The sequence below is a fragment of the Thermobia domestica genome, chromosome 17, assembly GCF_964235325.1.
Source record: "Thermobia domestica chromosome 17, izTheDome1.hap1.1, whole genome shotgun sequence".
Taxonomy (NCBI): Eukaryota; Metazoa; Arthropoda; class Insecta; order Zygentoma; family Lepismatidae; genus Thermobia; species Thermobia domestica.
Window position 1 is genome coordinate 41743159 of NC_137470.1, and position 21333 is coordinate 41764491.

General features: G+C 33.0%; 1 long non-coding RNA gene across 1 annotated transcript in view; it reads left to right on the plus strand.

Annotated features, from left to right (window-relative positions):
* The window catches only part of LOC145673931 (uncharacterized), a 185175-nt gene that overhangs the window by 30622 nt on the left and 133220 nt on the right, over positions 1-21333 (plus strand). Inside the window, exon 2 of the long non-coding RNA XR_014128869.1 lies at positions 4271-4316. This is a non-coding gene — a long non-coding RNA (uncharacterized LOC145673931). The remainder of the gene's footprint in view (positions 1-4270; positions 4317-21333) is intronic.

Sequence of the window (21333 nt, forward strand, 5' to 3'; positions counted from 1 at the left end):
GTATCGCTTCTGTGTGCAACCGTTTTGTCGCAAAAAATTCGAGAAATTGTAAAATTTTCAAAAATCGCCATTTTTGGGCGCCATTTTCTCGAAAACACCATCTTTTAAAATTCTGAAATTTTGTCAGATGGTTCAACTTTACATGAATAATAAATACACCAAATACCATTCTCGACCAATGCATCATGAATTAACTGCAGCCTTTTAAAGTTAGCGAAGTTTCGTTAACTTTGATGTCACAGTTAGCAACACTGGGAACAATAAAAGTGCAATGATTTGATGATGTTTGTGGTTCACATTCATTAAATGAAGAATAAAAGGTTTTCTTGACTGTTTTTTTTTTCATTCATTATTTTGATCAAGAAGGCTCTCAAATAGTAAAATGGGCCTCCCCCTACTCCTCCGTTTTCTTAAACCGAAATAATCTGAGGTGGAAATTACGATTACGAAACACACAAATTTTAAGTTTACTTGAAATGGCCATCCAATAAATTCTGATGATCTACAAAAAGCCTGAACTATTACCTCAATGATGGTTTCGAATGCTCCAGATAAAGTCTCAATTAAGTGCGATGTCATTACAGTGATCGAAAAAGGGCAAAAAGTTTTAAAAAATCGAAACGTTTTCTTATGCGTTCCAAAGAAATTTACTGACTTTTCAAACAGAGCAATCCCAACATAAGAATGGGTCACTCGGAATTTTATAGTATTCGACTAAAGTGGGTCAGTCCACAACCTGCGAGGGAAGTGTGTGTGTGTGTGTGTGTGTGTGTGTGTATTGTGCAAATTTTAAGTTAGCTGCTACTGCGTTGCTACAAATCAAAGGTGCTGCCTGTATTGAAGCTGTCATGAGTGACCTATTTCCTTTAGTAGTATGATCCGTAGAAAATGACAACTGTCTTCTTCAAGAATGTGGTGAATGTCCTGGAGTGGAAGGAGTAAGTGTGGAATCTTTAATTATTGATCCTGATGAAAATGAAAGTGTTACGTATGCCATATAGGAAAACAATAATCTCGTTAAAAAAAACTGACACTTTCTGTTTTCGTAACGTACATTGCTTGTTTAATTGTAAGAATTGTAATTCATGACTACATCAGGAATTCATTGCTACCGAAAAGCACCGTATAAAATTTCAAGATACAAATTCTATTTTACTTCATGTGGACTTCACTGAAAACTGGACTGTTATTCTGCAAAGTGAAATTCAGAGTTATCACCGGAATATGAAACACCTGACAGTTTTGTTGTAATAAACGACGATAAAACACACGATTCGGCTCATATACTCATAACCATAGACAAGATTCTAAAAATACTCGAAGAAAAGCGAAAATATACTTTATAGAAAAAGGTTTGAATACGAGAAAATAAGTGTCTACGATTTCCCAAACCGTGTCAGTGATTTCTGATGGCGCTGCATCCCACTTTAAAAATCGATTTAAGATGTTCGAGATGCAGACAGGTCCAATAAAGCAGTCGTTTTGCAGTGAAACCGGCCATGCATGGTCTCTGCGACGGTATTGAGGGGGGAAGGGAGGTGTAAAGAATGTGGCAACGTGGCATAACCTTAGGCAAATACAGATACACAGTATTAAAACCGCAGAAGACAAAAAAATGAAATGAAATCTTTTAAGTTTTACGTCTCACGATTATGCCGGTTAGGCTAAAGGAGACTGTGATTATGAGAAATGAATGAAATGCAGTAAGTGGGAGGAAACGGGATAACCCCAAGAAAACCCACGAGCACGATGTTTGTCCACCACAAAGCCCACACGGCACGATCTGGGATCGAACCAGGGACCCCAAGCACCGGAGATGAACGCTCTACCACTGAGCCACCGCGCCCCCACTAAAACCGCAGAAGAATTCGTGAGTATAGTGCAAGTACAAACTCCGGGTATTACTCTCGTTTTGTTGCCTGGAACTGAATTCGACGACTTCCGGAATTAAAAAAGGGAAAGTATGCGACCGGTAACTGGTATTCAACGAAGTCATCTTTGGCTTTCGGAAAATGGCGAAGTTTTTATGGCAGTAATGCTGTCGTGTCGTGACAAAACGCTGTAACTTTGGCGGAGAAGTTGTGCGAAAATGAGTCGTAAAGTTTTCATTCGAAAATGTGATCTGTATCGTGTAGAACCAGTGTAACTAGGCAATAATGGTCAACCAATCAATTTTCACCAAATTTAATCACACAACATGTATTTACGTAACATTACATGTAACCACGTGTTTCCAAAGTCAAGATACACTGGTTCTACACGATACAGATCACATTTTCGAATGAAAACTTTACGGCTCATTTTCTCACAACTTCTCCGCCAAAGTTACAGCGTTTTGTCACGACACGGCAGAATGGGTCACCATGAACTAACTTCATGCTTCCCCCAAAATCGAACTTCTGCAATTCAAAGTATAGATTTAAGAAATCTGCAAAAGGGAACTTTTGTTACATACATATATGTATGGTAACCAGTGGTGCGTAGCAGAAATATTATGAATAAATCATGAATTACGTGAGGTTGAAGTGCTGTTTATGCTTCCACATGGACGTTCAGCATTTGTGACTATAGACAATGTGCTACGCAGAGGCGGATCCAGGACGGACTTCTGGAAGGGGAGGGGGGGTATACTGCTACTTAGAGCTACGAGCTCCAAACTCTGAGATCGGTTTTATTTATATTTAAAATGAAAAAAGTTTCTTCCCCCTAGATCCACTCCTGGACAAGTTGTGAGTGAGCCAACACCTATGGAGCACCTGCACGGTTACATGCTATTAGACACCAATCAAGCAAATGGTTGGTCCATGTAAAAAATAAAAAAATAAAAAAAATCAGTGAAATTTTGTTTCCGAAGACCATTTTAGGTAAGTGAACTTGAAATTTGTGCGTTTCGCAATCGTAATTTCCACCTCAGATTATTTCGGTTTAAGAAAACGGAGGAGTAGGGGGAGGCCCATTTTACTATTTGAGAGCCTTCTTGATCAAAATAATGAATGAAAAAAAAAACAGTCAAGAAAACCTTTTATTCTTCATTTAATGAATGTGAACCACAAACATCATCAAATCATTGCACTTTTATTGTTCCCAGTGTTGCTAACTGTGACATCAAAGTTAACGAAACTTCGCTAACTTTAAAAGGCTGCAGTTAATTCATGAAGCATTGGTCGAGAATGGTATTTGGTGTATTTATTATTCATGTAAAGTTGAACCATCTGACAAAATTTCAGAATTTTAAAAGATGGTGTTTTCGAGAAAATGGCGCCCAAAAATGGCGATTTTTGAAAATTTTACAATTTCTCGAATTTTTTGCGACAAAACGGTTGCACACAGAAGCGATACAAAAAATGTTTCGGAAAGCGGGTAATTAGGTCTTACCAACCGTGAAAACAGAATTTTAAAATTCGAGCCGGAAGTGCTTGAAAAAAATTCGCAAACTTCGACTTTTCAGATAAATTTACGTTCATTTGTTAATTTATGTACAAAAAGATACGCATGCGCAAACCAAACTATAATAAAATATAGTTTATTTATATCCCTATGTACATACCACAACAAGAATTATAGCTTTACCTGTCTCCATAGCCAAATAGTGAGGTTCCGAAGTTGACTATTTTCCATGTCTTCTACAATTCATAAATTGTACTCCCCGTCTTTGATGGCCCATTACTTGGCGGGAAATTTTTTTTCGACAAAACAAAAAAATATGGGTCTCTTAAAAACATGTCTAGTTGCTATAAAAAAAAAGTTTCAACAATATCTGAGATGGTGATGGTACAATTTTATATTTTTTTGCCTGAGTTGAAATGGAAGGCACCTTTTAATAAATGGTAAGAGGTACGTCAGACGCGTCTCTTCAGGAAAATCACAGCTGAAAATTTAAATGATATCGCTACAATATAAGGAAAGAAAGCTTTAGAAAACTTAAGAAACCTGTAGACAAAAATTAGTAGTTTGGTAAACTCTCTTCCTTTATATTGTAGTGATAAAATTTGAACTTTTATATGTGTCACATCCACCAAGAGCCACCACTGAGGTAGGATAAAACAGAATGCATGCAGTAGGTCACGTGGTTCAAAGGAAATGCAAGCAGTAACGTTGGATGGAATGCGCCAGAGAATGCCATGTCTATCGTTTAGTCATTTCTAGAGGTATATGGTTGCATAGCTTCAATAGATGGCGTTGAGGAATGTGGCACTATATCATTTAATCATGCCAGGAAGTATGTGTTTGCAAAATGTATATGTACAATAGTGTTTCTTTCTGTTTATAGGAGTGACATTGACCATCGTTCTTCAAAGTGAAAGGCTTTCTTAAACGTAAGTATTGATTATTTTGTCACATTTTTAAGTTTGTAGCGTTCTATGGAACAATGTTACGGAGTATTCTGTAATTATTTTAAAATAGTTTGCTCCTGTATATGTAATTAATATTACTGTATTACGTACAGGTCTCATTTAGTTAGGCCCTATCTTCTTCTTTCATCTGATCATCCTAGTATTGTTTATGTAATTGTCGTTTTATTGTTCTACCACTTTCCTGAATATTTCGTGTGTTTCAACACTGTTTTCTATTGTCTAGCTTTACAATAAAACAGTTTGTAGTAACCTACTAGTCTCTAGTATACTTTCTTTTAAAATAAGAAAAAGTAATCTTAATTTCAGAGGGTCTAGGGAGAGCGCGATCGCGGCGATTGCTACTCTCAGAAAAATAAAACCTATCATAAGAATTTTCACATTATAACTGTAAAATAACACATATTGAACTAGAAGGACCGCTCCTGCAAACATTCAGGCTAGATTCACCCCTGCTGAATTTTGATTTTCATTATTTTCTCTAATGATATATACTTCCCGTCTCATTTTGCGTAGTCGACATAACCGTGGGAAGTTAAACTGAAAGATTTCAATATACTCCGTCTTTTACATGTGATTTGTTTCGGTTTAAATTATTACCGTCGCCGTCTTGGTTGTATGTTGATTTAAAATTTTAGTTTTATGAACGCCAATATATAAATTTGTGTGTGTCTGTGTGTGTGTTTGTGTGTTTCGATTAAATAATTTGAAACTACAATATATTTTTAAACTATGGAAATTTAATACTAATATGAAATCGTTCAGTTTAACATTCCACGATTGTGAGTTTTAGGCTAAGGAAGATGGTAACAAAAGCAAGTGAATGATCATGAAATAATTGGTGGAATGAGAGTATGGGAGTAAACGAAAGTATCCCGAAAGAACACACGAACATGATGTTGTCCATAACAAACTTATTTAGGCTGGGATCGTACCAGGGCCCCCATAAACAAGAGGTAAGCCTTCTGCTGAGCCATCACGTCCCCCAATTTATTATTGAAACCAAAAGTAGCATATCTAAAACTTCTAGTCCTAATTGAGGAATTAGAATCGGGATTTAATCTATTCTTGCGACGTTCGATTTATATTAAAAATAAATACATTTCTTGCTATCTCGGGCCGTTATCTTTCTCTATGGAGATTAATACTAACATCGGAAGTGGTCTCTGGCACTTCTTGGTTGTAATACTGGGACAAGGTCAAAAGTGGGTCATATCTATATTGTACTGAATCCATATCAAATATTTCGTTCTCGCTGTCTGCTAATATTTTCGCAGTATAGCGATCAGTGTTGAAGCCGGAAAGCGTACATTGACCTCTTGTTCCAAAAGGTGAGTGTAGGTAGATTGAAACGATATATATATTTATATTTAACTTTATTACTAATTAACTTGATACGCACTTGCACCACATATAAATGTCCCACACTAGCAATGTTTAAAATAATGGGCCAAGAACGATGAAATGTTGTTCTATGTCAATATTGGTAGTCGGACATTGTTTGAAATGTTGAAATGCTCTATGATACTACAAGGTTAGCAGATGCCAAACGAGCATAAAGTTTTACTTTTTTAAATAGTACTAGGTCAACTTATTACATATTTCAAATTTGCATGTTAAACTGAAACTTGCAATGTTACATTTATTAATGAGTGTTGCAAATTAAGGATTTTTCAATATCATAAACATTCAAATTTTGGTTGTCTATAAAGCAATAATAATACAATTGAGAGAGACAAGGAATGCACATCCGAAGTCTATACTGTTTAATACTATGTCATGGTATGAATAATTTGGAATGCGTATGAAGTTCTAAGATATTGAAAATTGGACTTCTTTCAAAGACCTTTATTTGTAAAAAAAAAAAAAAAAAAATGCTTGGGTAAATAGCTCATTCAGTTCCAAAGATTATTTCCAACATATATGAAGATAACGAAGGATATTACAGCAATTTGTCATTTCATACAATTCTGGAGATACAATAAAAACTGTTAAAGTTAGCGACACTGCTTAAAATTATGCAGTTTTTATAACTTATTGTAAATATACCTGCCTATAAAAGTAGTTTTTTTAATGCTATAGAAAAAACTATGATATTGATGTTTTGTAAAAAAAATGTGCGTAATTTGATTCCATAATTACCTAAATAGTTTTTTTTTTTCAAAATAAATTCGTTTGAAAAAAAACTTTAAACTTTCAATTCATTGTAACTTTGTTTCTTTTTGTTCGAAATATGTCATAAACGGCCTTGGCTTTCCATAAAGAGATACTTGGGACGTGCATTACCTAGTCCGTCTCATTTTCTTTATTACTGTTGTAAAATCCCTAAGAATTTTGTTGATTTTTGATGTTTGTGATAATGTAGCCTCTATAGATTGTAACACTAAATAAAATGTTTTCCTTTATATACATATTTAAAATATTTAATAAACAGGCGCAGTGCCTTTAAAAATACAAAACTTTATGGTAGGTTTGTAGCAGTGTTCACTTTGTTGCTTTACGGTGTATGGCAAAAAAAAAAAAAAGAAAAGAAAGTATTTCTGCAGATATTTGCATAGTACAAAATTTGACTGGTTTTGTTCACTAGTTTAAAAACAACGGTGGCATTTCAAGATAAATAATGCATCCAATACATAGGGTCTACATAAATAGCGTAATATATATATATATATATATATATATATATATATATATATATATATATATATATATATATATATATATAAGCATTTCTTAGTATTTGTAACCGTTTCTTATTTATGGGGATTATTATAGAATTCGGAAGTACTAATAAATTTCAGAGGGAGACATATAAGGGGAAAATGATCCTATTCATGGAATACCAAATTGGATCCAGAAAGGCACTTCTTGTTATTTCTAATGTTTTTAGTCAGCTGCATGTCTGCAGACAGACGGAAAGAGGAGAAAAACCGTGCTGCAAGATTTCCCATACTTATGAATAGCATGGTTTCAATCTTAGTAATTTACTCAGATGGGTTATAACAGTTTGTTAATGTATTGATGTACTTACATTTTAGGACAAACATAAACGAAAGTGGTAGTAACCCGTAATTCTCCAGAAGTGGAAAGAATGTTACTAAATATTTTTCGATTTCATTTTGTTTTCGTCATTGAATTCTTAATCAATTTTCAGTGTTCCATTTATTTATTTATTTATTCATACTTGAGGTAACAGTGAAATTGTGTAACGAACAGTATTAAGTAGAATAACGCATGACATATAAACTATTAGTTATTATTTAATGCGAGTAACACTATAAATAATAATTTTGTAGCTTGGAAGCTTTGAAAGTCACTACCTTGTCACTCTCTTAGAGATAAACTTTCGTCTAGTTTATTTATAGTATTGAAGGGTAAAAAAAAATGTCTTTAAATAAGTTTCACACTTGATTACGTTGTTGCTGGACATAATTTCAGATTAGATTCGTGATTTTGAAACTTGAATACATTCTGGTGGTTTGGATGTTTTTTTTTTGATCAATGCAGTCCAACATTTCTTATAACCTAGGCCCTGGAAACGAACTTTATACTTGTATCAACCAAATATGATTGCTTCCATAAAGTTTGGAAGCTTTTCTAGCATACGACAGACGATAGTCACCTGTGATAATGAAGCTTTTTTGTAATATTTCTGATTGATCTCCATACCCTTGATTCGAATCTCGCTATCTCTTACCCTAAATACGGCTTTTCCAACGACTATATTGATCGCATCAGAAAATGTACACACACATTCACATTTCTTCATGCTTCCGTTTTATTTTGTTATCTCTTCACTTGAGTTCGGATCTGAACAAAGATTTTCTTTCCGTCTGTAAGAAGCCTAGAAAACCGCGGTGATTAAGGCTTCTCAACAAGTTTTTTTTCTCTGTTTGTACTCACGTATTCATAAGCATTGTATTCATTTTCTTTATTGAATTAACTTTAGGACAAAGACCATAATTCTGTTTGCACTGGAATAACAAGAAGTTTAGGAATGATAAAAAAAAAAAACGGTTCGAAAGATTGCACATCATACTGAGCAAATTATTTGTTTTGGTTTGGGTACACTATATGTAGTTCTCGAGATACACGGCCATGAAGAAAATTTTTGCCTGAAATATATTGCATCTTTTGATCTCACAAACAATGATTTAAAAGAGAAAGAGAAGTGGAAGAAGGTCTGCAAGTGCTTATATTGTAGGTACTGTTCCGGCATTCACCTGGTCTCAATTACGAAGTCTATAAAATGAACTCAGGATTGCATAGCAAGAACAAGCATATACCTGCTAGGGAAACCTTTTTATAAAACATAAACCTCACAAAATAAGAGCCCAGCTCAAGTTTTCCTATAAGGTCTTTGTTCGTTGAATTTCAGTATCCACTGCAGCACCGAGGTTATACGAGCACTTAACCTACAGCCAAACCGCATGAGTTATAATCGGGTAACGAATCCAGGCCTTCTATACGAAAGGCGCATACGTTATCCATGCAGCCTCGAGTCTTCCTTTACATTTTCGTATAATACGAAATATCCAATGATTCATCCTAGGCTATTAGGCTTTGACATCGTGTACCTGAACTTTCCCGGAGTGTTCAGCTCATGTATATTATTACACGTGTTATTATTATTATTATTATTATTATTATTATTATTATTATTATTATTATTATTATTATTATTATTATTATTATTATTATTATTATTATTGTTATTATTATTACTATTCATTTTCTCGACTTCTTATCTAATCAGGGATATAATACAGTACATATATGGCATATGGGTCACCCGAGTATATTACTCTGAGGTTTGCAAGGAATTTATTAGAATTCTGCATGTGCCCAATATCATATACCACTGAATTTTCTTTATGACTGTTTCTTCAATTCCAATTGTTTTAAGAGCATTTCTTAACGTCTTATGAGCAATTCCGGTATATTACTAGTGGTATTTTTTCCCATTTTTCTTTCATTCTTCTTTTATATTTTCGGTCAGCTATTTGTATTTTTCTATTTGTTCTCTATGTGCTTTCTGCATGTTTATTGTGCTTAATATTGTAATGTTTGTTACACGTACCTTTCTTTTCTCTTTGCTTATTACTGCGATGTTCGTCCTGCAATGATGTACTTTTTTTATAGGTTAGTATTGTTCCGATCCTGTAAAGTTTGTGATTTTCTGTTTCTAGTATGGTTTCTGTTTGGTGTTTTTAATGTGGTAGTTCTTCTAGAATCATTTTCTGTTTCATTGCTATTTCTTGATGTATGATTTTTGGTACTTTATTGCCTCTTCCTTTGTATTCAGTTGGTGCTATTATTGAAAATTCACTTGTGATATGTTGTATTCTTTCTCCATACGTTTTACATATTCTGAATTTGCCATCTTGGTTGCAATATTGTTTGGATGTGTTTTTGTAATATTTTTCATTCCTTACGTGGTTTTGTATTCCTGTCATGAAAACGTTTGTTTCTGCGTATAAATATCATTATTTCATTCACTGAAATGCTTTCTCTATCTACATGTTCCTGGTTGACTTGTTCTGGGATCCGCCAATGTAGTGATTGTTTTCGTTGCTTCCCAAGGTATTCTGATGATTGTAACGTTGGTTGCATTATTATTATTATTATTATTATTATTATTATTATTATTATTATTATTATTATTATTATTATTATTATTATTATTATTATTATTATTATTACTGATACAAATGTAACAGCCTGAAAATGGAAAATTGTGAATAAATATTGTATAAAAGAATTTGTTGTAGTGCTCAATTCTCTTAGAGTACACATTGTTACTGTTCTAAAATTTGCAACTCAAATAGATTTACCTCATAATCTATTAAGAAGTCACGGATAAAATGACAGTATTATATATTTTGTTAGTTCTACCGCTATATATTTGAGTATTTTGATTTCAGTTTACGCAATATATGATCAAATTTCAAATTGTATTAATTGGGTTTATTCTACATTTTAAGAAATGGGACAAATATTTTATTTTTCCTATTCTCTCTTAATATGTACCCGAAAAAGGTAATAATCAGGTGAACTGGGAATCATTACACTTCCAAAGTTTGCTATACGTAAATGCCAGAAGTCTTATAGAACTCCTTTACCATCCGCCCGTCTGTTGACAGGTATGGCAGCGAAAACTGTAAGTGCTATCCAGATGGGCTTTGTGCATTTGATACAGCGCCCCAAGCATAGGTTCCATGCCTTTCAATAACTCTCTATTCAAATTGTAAGTAGTTCAAATTAGTCATTTCCGATTTCACCGTTTATCACCAAAGGACGAAAACAGTAACACTTAGAGAAGGGTTTCTTTTGAACGTTTCAAGGCAATATATCATGATCATCTACAAATCTCTACGAAGAATGGAGGCTTTTCAATTTCACGATTATTCCAGATTTCAATACTGATTGCCGTAGAGCAAAAACGGTCAATGCGATTAAGATGCTGTTTTTCGCAATCGATTCAGCGTTCCAAGTATAGATACTATCTAATACGTAAGTGATTGAAAGTAACCATTTTAGGTTTTACATTTTATCGCGATAGATCAAAATATTTGACAGATAAAAATATTTTTGTCTTTTTTTCAAACAGTTCCACTGTTCAAGAATAGATTTTTGTCATTTATTTATTCTCTACCTAAACCAGAGGTTGTAAAAGCATAACCATTTCCGTTTCGTTCCGGTATGGAACGAAAACAATCAAAGACAGTTAGTAATGGCTATTTGATGTGGATTTAGAGTCCACGGAACTGGTTCTATCTTTGAATTTATTATTGTATTGTAAGCAGTATTATCTGTCATAAAAGAAAATTCATTTTTTTGCCGGATAATATGTTTTGTCCCTTACTACGAGAATGAAATTAGTATGCGTACCTTTCTACCACCTTGCGATTTAATTAAATGTTTTATAGGCCCGATCTCTAACAAACTCGATAAATGTATTATCTTTCTCTTTGCAGTTCACATAATACAGTATAGCAATATAATAAAAATTAATAAAAAGAAGAAAAACTACATTTATTTACAGCTTGAAAAGTACGACTATTATACACATAATTACAGAGTACATGAGTTCTACCATGTTATTACGTAGATCATTGTACCCGTACTGTACTCTTACCCACAGAATAAGTGTTTGAATCTTCGTCGCCCGTTATTTTAGTTTTATTGTTCATTCATCAGGTAGAACAAAATAACTAGCTGTGATACGTCATTTTGCGATACTCCTCGTTATCTATTGTTATCAAGCGAAGAAGATGCAATTGAATATTACAAACGTAAAAACCGTTCTAGATTTTACTATTAATAAAAACATTAATAGGTTTAGTGCTGAAATTTAAATTGAACCCTCTACAATTGCAGTCTATAAATAACTAAGGAAAGGAAATGGATTTGAGTTATTTCGTGTATGGTCAGCACATTGCTTTCCATCATCTTTATTTCTTGAACGAAATATAAATAAAATATTTTATTTTTCTTTATATATAAAACACTTACCTTTAGTTATAAACAAAATACAAAACATAGTTGAAAATGTCACTATGCCATTACGTTTTGTTATATAAATAAATGAGAAAATGAGTACATTTATACTTGAAAATGTTATAGGTAATCTGACAAATATTAGAAGCAATTAAGTATTAAATTAAGCAATAATTGATGATAAATTAAACTGCAATCAATTGCAAAATATTGGAAGTTAGCAAAAATGTTAGCCCTTATATGCTGAAACACAAGTTCCTTTAATATATAGACTTTACCTTGAAATGTACATCTTAAATGCGTTTCTTGGTATAATGTAAAATGTGTGAAGAACTTTAAATCTTCAAGAACTCAACACAAGTTTGACGAACAATGGTTATAAAATTGTCATTAAAAAACTGGCTAAACTAGTAATGAGACCAGGTAGTAGTTTGTTGAACCAGCTTCTGTTTCCCAGTTTTGTCTATAAATGAACATAACTAATTACTGTTTCTACATGCATAATTTTAGATAAGTTCATATATTTTTCTTTGCATATATTTCAGGTAGAACAAGTAACGACAACATTTCATTACCGAATATAGCAACTGATAACATTTGATATTACCAAAACTAGCCTACTTTTCTTCCTACAACCAATTTTTGGTGGATGCCCTTACATCAAACCTTTCTGAAAGGGTTTTAATACTTCTTTGAATAATTTACAGAATGTTTCTGTTATATATACATGTTTATTCTGTTTCATGTGAAAAAAAGTTTTGTTACATAGAAAATGGTCCTCAGAACCCATCCGAGAATATGTGTTATTCGTTTATTTGAATTTAGCATCCAATTCAACAGCGAGGCTAAATGAGACATGAATCTACATTTAACATTAGATTCGTACCACATGAACTCCCGTCGAGGATTGAACTCCGTTTTTAGAGAAAAAGTACCTGAGCAAAGTTAGCTCTAGCCCGTTGGGGTTGGAACAAATGTTTTATACTTTCAGCCTGGTGACCCGGTATGACCCTAACAAGCCTGGAACACCGTCATACATACGGAACATCGTCTTCGTCATTTGTATGACACTGTTAATAAAGGTCCGTCCTTTCCTGCTGCTGTAGTGACTAGCTCATGCAACTTTTGTGGATGGAGTCACAGTCTCGATTCCCGTTAGAGATCACTGAAATTTTATTTAATACTTTAGTTTAAATTTTACTTTACTTTTAATTTTACATTTAAATTTTACTTTAATCATCCCTTTCCTTTCGCCTAAAGTACTTAAGGTGTGTTTGTGTGTGCGTGTAAATAATCGGGTAATAAGAATTTGTATTTTCATTCATAAAACTGAATACATGCTGCTCACTTTCTGCAATGTCTGGAAAACAACGATCACGTGTCCTGAAGGAATGTTCAATATACACTTGATTTTTGAAATAATTATATTTTAATATACGTACCTTCTCCAGAATTAGATTTAAGATGGCTTTAATGGATGCACAATAATCTTCCGATATTTTAAGAGAAAATAGAGTATATTCGTTATTAGTAAACGTGTCAATTGTAATTTGTTCACCGGACCGACATTACTGAAACTCCACGGTGTATTATGTTGTCTTAAACCTTTGAAACATTCTCCGTCCGTTAAGTATATGGCTCGTGCAAGTTTCATGCAAAATGAGAATGTAGTAATACTTATGTTGGAATCAAAAAGTGTATTACTTGCGTTGGTGTGTAACGTCACTTAAAATGTTTGTTTCAATGACAAGCTCATTATGCAGACTGTTTAGCAGAAACTCGATTCCATGAATCAACACTTTCTAAGTAACCCACCCATTTCACTAACACTCATCCTTCTTAGTTTCAAGAATTTTTTTCACTTAAATAGGTCTTGATTGAAATTAAAAATATTTTTTGTATTTATTCAACAAATAACATTATTTAAGTTCAACACAAATCCTATCTTTTAATGTATAAGTTACAAGATTTGATTTCATACACTTAAAAACAAGTATATGTCTTGACCAATTTTATATATAACATTTAACAAAGTTACGTTTATATTTGCTAAGAAGAACATAATCTTCTGCTTCAAATCTTCACTTTAATTTATTTTAACTTACATTCTTCCCGTACAACGTACTTCACATTTGATTGACATTTGAGTAGGAAATATTCGCAGGTATCATTTCAATTGTTATTCGTTAACTATGATTATAATTGTGTGCGATTTTATTTAAAATATCAATATATCGATGAGTATTTACAGCAGTAAAATAACGATATACAGGGTGTTAATGAACTATACCGACAAACTGTAAGAGTTGATTCCTCACATCAAAATAAGGGGAAAGGTTCATGTGAACCTATGGCGAAAAGTGCATACTTTCGGAGCTAGGGCTGTCCAAAATCGCGGAAAAGCCAAATTTCAATAGGCCTTATTTCGAATTCCAGAAACTGTGGATGGTGGTTCTTATCAGCGTAAAGAAAGTCACTCATACACAATCCAAAAGTGCATATTTCATCAATTGTCAATAAGTGTAGAGGGTATTCTCTACAGGGTGTAATTCTCAGATATGTTTTCAATAGAGTTTTCAGATATTTCAAGGAGGGTCCAAAATAGGCAACAGGTAAACCTTGACAACAATGGACATCCAATGCATCTGAGGGAAGGCGGAAGTGTTAACCGGCAGCTCCATGTTTCTTTGTGTTCGGAATGACGTGTGACGATATATATTTCGTCACGTTATATTTCACAATTTCTTCACTTATAAGCGTGAAACAAAACGTCACACCATGTGTTTTCCCGAGTACGAGAAACCGTGCTGCTGACGATCCTTAACACTTCCGACATCGCGCAAAGGGTTCTGTGTTCACTGATATCAAGGCTTGTCGTTTGCCTGCTTTGGCCCAATCATATAAAGTCAGACAATATCTCAACATTCGGTTGATGGCATGTCTGGGAATTCCACTCTGCAGGGAATAATCTGTATTCCCATTGAACATTAATGAAATATGCATTTCTGGATTGTGTATATGTGACTTTCTTTATGCTGATAAGGCCCACCATTCACAGTCTCTTAAATTCTAAATAGCGCCTCTTGAAATTGGGATTTTATCGATTTAGGAGAGCCCTAGCTCTGAAGTTATGCATTTTTCGCAATAAGTCCATATGAACTTTTCCCTTACTTTGATGTGAGGAATCACCTCTTAAAGTTTGTCTGTATTGTTCATTAACACCCTGTATTTTACTTTTAATGGTACGAATCACTCTTTCTGCTAATGTACAGTGAAACCTGTCTAAGATGGCCACCATCCGTTCCATTGAAAAGTGGCCAACTTAGACAGGTGGCCAACTTATAGAAAATAAGTGTGATTGGTGTATTTTTAGAATAAAATTTCTAGTATTATTTGATTGTAAAATTTTAATAAGCAATACCACGACATCTACTTTTAGATAAAGTATATTGAGTAATCATAACAATATACAGTACTAGAAAAAATACTTCAGTATATTTAATATATGTACCTTTTTCTTTCTGAAAACTAGTCTGGTACACTGAATTGTTCGGATGGAAAACACAATCACACAAACAACTATAAAACCAAACATATGTACGCAGTTTATTGAAATTGGTATTGTAGCACACTAAGTTATTCAGATTGAAAACAAGAAAAGCAAAATTATAAATTCAATAATTTATATGCAGTTTATATGATATTTTTTGGCAGTGACAAATATTTTCTGTAGATACCTTACGAAAAGTAGCAAATCAGTTATTAATAACAAATTTATTCATTGTGTTTCATTCTAGACGCATGTCTTTTATTCTTTTTTGTACATATTGACAATCCGGCCACTCAGTGCCTAGTTGGGGATGCAATTTTGAGTGCAACTGGATGCCTTCCACTCACCATCTAGAATGAGTGGGATTAAACTAGTATTCATTTGCGAGAGGTTTCTTAATGGGGATAAAATCAAATAAGAATACGTTAACTTCATTGAATTGATATCACTGTATTTCTCAAAATTAAGATTTTACTGTAAGATTTCGTAAAGCTTTAATGACGGATATTAGAAACGATTTGCCAGACGAGTATAGCAACGGTTGAGCATTGAGCCTTTGAGCCCTGAGTCGGTGTAACACATACCTGGAAATCTGGTGTTGTTCCAACGATGATCTGGCGTCGAACCTGGCTCTTCTATGATGATACTCCTATTGCTGGACTACGAGGACGAGCATTGAGGTATGAATCCTCTCAATAGCTTCACTGGACGTGACGTTCTGCGTCGTTCAAATAATGTAGTTTTACGAGGTACTTCCTTTCGCTGGCATCTGGCGATCTGGCGACTTTAAACTTAGTTCTCCAAGAACTCGATCAAAGGATATTCAAAGACTGATCTCTAAGACTCGATCACTGAGACTCGATCCCAAAGACTTCATCAACTGATCCGCAAGGACTCGATCCTGAAGACTTGATCCAAAACTCGACCCTAAAGACTTGATCACTAGGACTTCATCCTGAACCTCTCTTATCCTCTGGTTTTGTTGAGCTCGGTCCAACCTCCGTCGTCTGCTTGTCGTCTGCTTGTCGTCTGCTTGTGGCACGTGCAACCCCTTTTTCACATGGAAAGACAAATTCCTTCCATGTGTCAAGACTCAAAAACTGCAACTCTCGACACACTCTGATTTCTCGATTCTAAGCAATTTCCGCATATCCGTGATTTCGTGAAATTCGTGAAATCTTACAGATTCTCTTTGTACAATGTATAGAATCTGGCTAATGTGAAAATAGACGCATTGTCTATATTTCCTTCCTACATTGCCAGACTCTCAACGAAGACATTCTTATTCACATTTATTTACAACAGACTGCTGACACTGGAATTAACAACATTGTGCAGCTTGCATTATCTTTCATACATAACATACAATTACCTTAACCTTAATATATGACTTTTGTAACGTAAACATTAAAACAAAATTGAAAATATACAAAATAATTAACTCGTGAAACGAGTGTTGCCACATGGCCCCCCTCAAAATCTTGGTTGCTTCGCAAACCAAGGTAGACCTCGTAAGAGGGAGATTTTCCATGAACACCCTGTACAACATACAAAATAAATCAGTAATAAAAGATAAATGTAAATTTGAAATTAAATAAAATATGTATAATTGTGCAAAATAATAATATAGACAATAATTAATATTCCTTCACCTAAACTGTTAATAATATATATATATTTCAATCTTTAATCATTTACTTAATTCATATAATAATAGAATACAAAACTTCAAAATGTAACTGGCAAAGTATATGCTCACGACATCTAGTGAGTTTTCAATGAATTACTTGCTCCTCACATTTGCTCAAGAGTGCTTGTGCAAAATTATATATATGTTCATTTACAAGTACTCTTGGTTAATCTCTCTTCGCAACAGCGCTTTTATGGTTTCATGTTACAAAAATTTCCACTACTCTTTCTGTCCATACGTGCCAACTGACGTATTTATTGGCCGTATTAGTACTGGTTAATCATCATTTGTTTCCACTGGTATTAGATTGAAAATCTAAAAACAAAAACTCTTAATATAGTATTAAAACATAGTAAGTTGATATTTTTCCGTAGCACTGTAAAAAAAACTGAAAATATAATTGTTTTATTTTCATCCTAAAATTTAATCACTGATATTTTAGAGTTGACGGAAATAAAATCTTGCTGCAGGGCGTTGGCTATGCTGCTGAAAGTTCCAACTTGGTAACTGCTGGTTCATCATTTTTCGACCAAGGTTAATCTTACATCCGCTCCATCAATTCTATTTGCGCGTCACTCTTGTACGGATAACACTGGATGTTAATATTCACTACCAAATATTGCGTTATTTGTCTTAAAACACTGTGTTTTATAGCACAATTACTTCGCATTACGTGTCGGAGTTTTCCTATCCATGTCGAATGTTTATTGGATTCACCAAAATTGTTCCAATCCGTAACATGTACTTGCGGGATTTCGTGCGGGATTTCATGCACTACACTAGTGTTACCAATACTCAAAGTTCATGCTACTACTTAACCTTACTTTACTCAATCTGGCATTTCTCTTGTGTGATCAAAATTTTAAAATGTGACAAAATATTAAAAAGTGATAAAATATTAAAAGTGATAAAATATGACCGGTTACTACATGATATATAATTAAGTGGACACAACAAAGTATTACCTAATGGACTATTCACTGGATTAATCATCTATATGGGTAAGTGCACAATTTTATATTTAAACACGCGAATATATATTTATTTAAATATTATGTATATTTACTTATGCTTAACCTACAATTATTATTATTACCCCTAACACTTGTTAACTGCATACAAAAATTGATTGAGATTCAGGGAAAATGATGGATTTTACATTTCCTTAAAATCCTAGAGGCTTTGGTTGTTAAATACGGCTGCCTGACTAGCCGTATCATCCCAATCAAAATTTGGCTACAGCTAGCACATTTATTACTAACTATCTACATGGTTTTTATAAAAATCTGACCGTTTTTTTTAATTTCAAAAACTTAATTCTTCTTCATACTCAAATTCAATAAGACTATCGTGACGTGATTCTTTTTTTTTCCAATATTGTAGACGTAACTATTTATTTTACTAGATTATAACAATAGACTTCTTATTTATTATATTATTTACTTATTTATTTGCCTAAATACGTCGTCTAGGGTGGCCATTCCCACAACAATATCATTAGGTCAATAATTAATTTCATTATTAATTACTATATTATTAATCTTCTTGTCATATATATTTAAATTAACTTATTACTCTCTATACTTATTACTATATTAAAATATTAACTTATTAAATTATTTAAATAATGCCGACAGGGCCTATAGCTTGCGAGAAGGAATTCCTCGAAGTGAGTTCAAAACTGCTTCATATGTCCAACTCAAAACGTACTAAATCTTTTCAGGGCTACTCTTGTGCAGGAAAACATCTGCATGTCCCCGATAATATTTCTCTTTTCTCTATACTCTTGCGCTTTATTCATATATATATATTCATCTACTTATTCTCTTAGAGTACTCTTAGCGCTTAACATATGCATATAACTTCTTCTATAAATATTCAACGATGCATGCTTTATTCTCTATAAATTCACTATTTACTTCTATTTTCTTATTCTTCTTTATTCATTAATCTTTATGTATTATTATTATTTCACTCTTCTTCTCTCTATCCACATTTATTACTAATTTAGTCTACGTTATAAATCTACACTTGCTTATTTCTTTACGTCTAACGTCTTTAATTGTTTACTTGTTTACTATTTTTTTAGTATCTATCTTCTACTAAAATTTCCTTCTTCTCACTACTCACATTCCTAGAAACCAACTCTTTTCCTCTTTCCTTCTAACTAACACAAATGAAAAGATTAAACTAGACAAATTCTTACATTATAAATACGAGAATATAAATATATTCTGCTTCTACTATATTTTAGATGCACTCCTTACATCTATTTCTATTCTGACTATCCTACTTATTCTCTATGATACCGAATTAATTACTAACCAATTTATTACTATCTTAATTTTAATTTTACACTAAGGAACTGGCTAAAAATGAAGGATATCTCCACAAAAAAAATTTCACTGCTTTGCACGTGATGTACGAGTCAACACCTGTGTCTCTTTTCAACAATCACGGAAGACTTATGTGGCTTGATAAATAAAATATTCTCATCGACGTTTGGTAATCGCCCAATTCAACTCGAAGAGAATGGGATTTCCTTCCTGATTAGAGTTTCCCCTAATGAAAGGTTTCGCCTAATTATCAGGGTTTCTTAATTTTAACTTATATGTCTAGATTAAATCTACTTCAATTGCATCATTCATTTCTTGTTTTTTTTCATTCTTGCCTTTTCTTACATCTAATTTCCTAATACAAAAACTAATAACAAAATCATTCATATTTCCATTTTCTTTGTTTTTGCTTTTCTTTTCTCCATAGTCTTTCCTACTTTTATTCTATTTCTTACGTCACTACATTAAAATTATATGCCATGAAGACATAATTCGCTAAAAATAAATTGATAGTCAGATTTTTACTTCTCTATTACTGATAATAATACTACTATAAATTCCCATATATGCGTATTTCCTCTATTACTAAAATAAATTCCTTGCAATTAAATCATTAACCTAAATAAGTAGTTAAAAACATTGATGATTACTAAAATATCTATCCTTACCCTATATATATCTTTATGATTAATAATAATATACTCTATACACTTTTTATTTACGTCTTCCTTGTCTTTAACTAAACTAACATTACACAAAATATTAATAACTAACGATATTTCTAATATTACCCTATATATATTCCTTTTTATAACTAAATATTAATATTAAAATACTATATTACTATGTACATTAGATTATTGTTATTGTCAATATCAATAAAACTCTCATGTTTACGTCATATTTTAGTACAATAACCAAGGTGTTCTTTGCTGAAAAAATGTAGCAAAGGCTACCAAATCTAATGCGGACTTATCACTGGAAATAACAAGCTTCGCTTGCTTTTCTAGTTGCGCAAGTGTTGTAACAAAATCAGATATCTTGATTGCCTGAGTGCATTCAAACTTATGTCTAAAACGTTGTAACCATTCATTTACTCGTTCTTGGGTAGCACCTGAACTAAACAATGCACAAACCTTGTATTTTAACTGTTCGTTCTTAATAGCAAAAAAGATAGATTCACGCACTAACGTGTTCGTTTCAGCAATGCCCGTTATCACAGACATGAAATGCCGTCTGAAACCCAATTCTACTAATTCATGCACACTAAAGTTTTTCTCATAAAACTCAATGAAATATTAATGTTTATACTTCCTACCAAGTACGTTATCTCTAAATATCATTTCCTTGTCCTCATTGTATGTTGGATTAAATTCCATAAAGTGTTTCAAAACGCCCAAGTCCAGATAATAGTATCTTGACTTGGTAAACATTGTCGCTGTTTTCCCATTATCTTTCAATACGGGATAATGCACCCTATGATTGTTTTTCAATGACAACATTTTATATTCTTATTGCTATTACCTACTAACTGAACTCTGTATTGATTACTTTTAAGTCTAATATAAGTTATGTTTAATCTATAGCAAAAATAACTGCTGTGTTTTTATTATTCTTTTCTGCTTTCCTTTCAACCTTAAGTCGGAGCAAAAACTAGAGCAGATACTGACATAGAATGAGCGTTCGTGTACCGTCGTTTCTGATCGGCAACATTCGTCTCTAATCGCTTGCGCGACAATCCTCGTTCGCTGTGCAGGATTCACGCTGCTCTCTAGCTCTGTGTATTCATAACTTAGTTACAAAATATTTCACTACTTTCTCACTTATTTTTACTACTATAAAATTGTAATAACTTATCACTAAATATGTTAATAATATACTTAAATATTGTAAACCACCCCACCA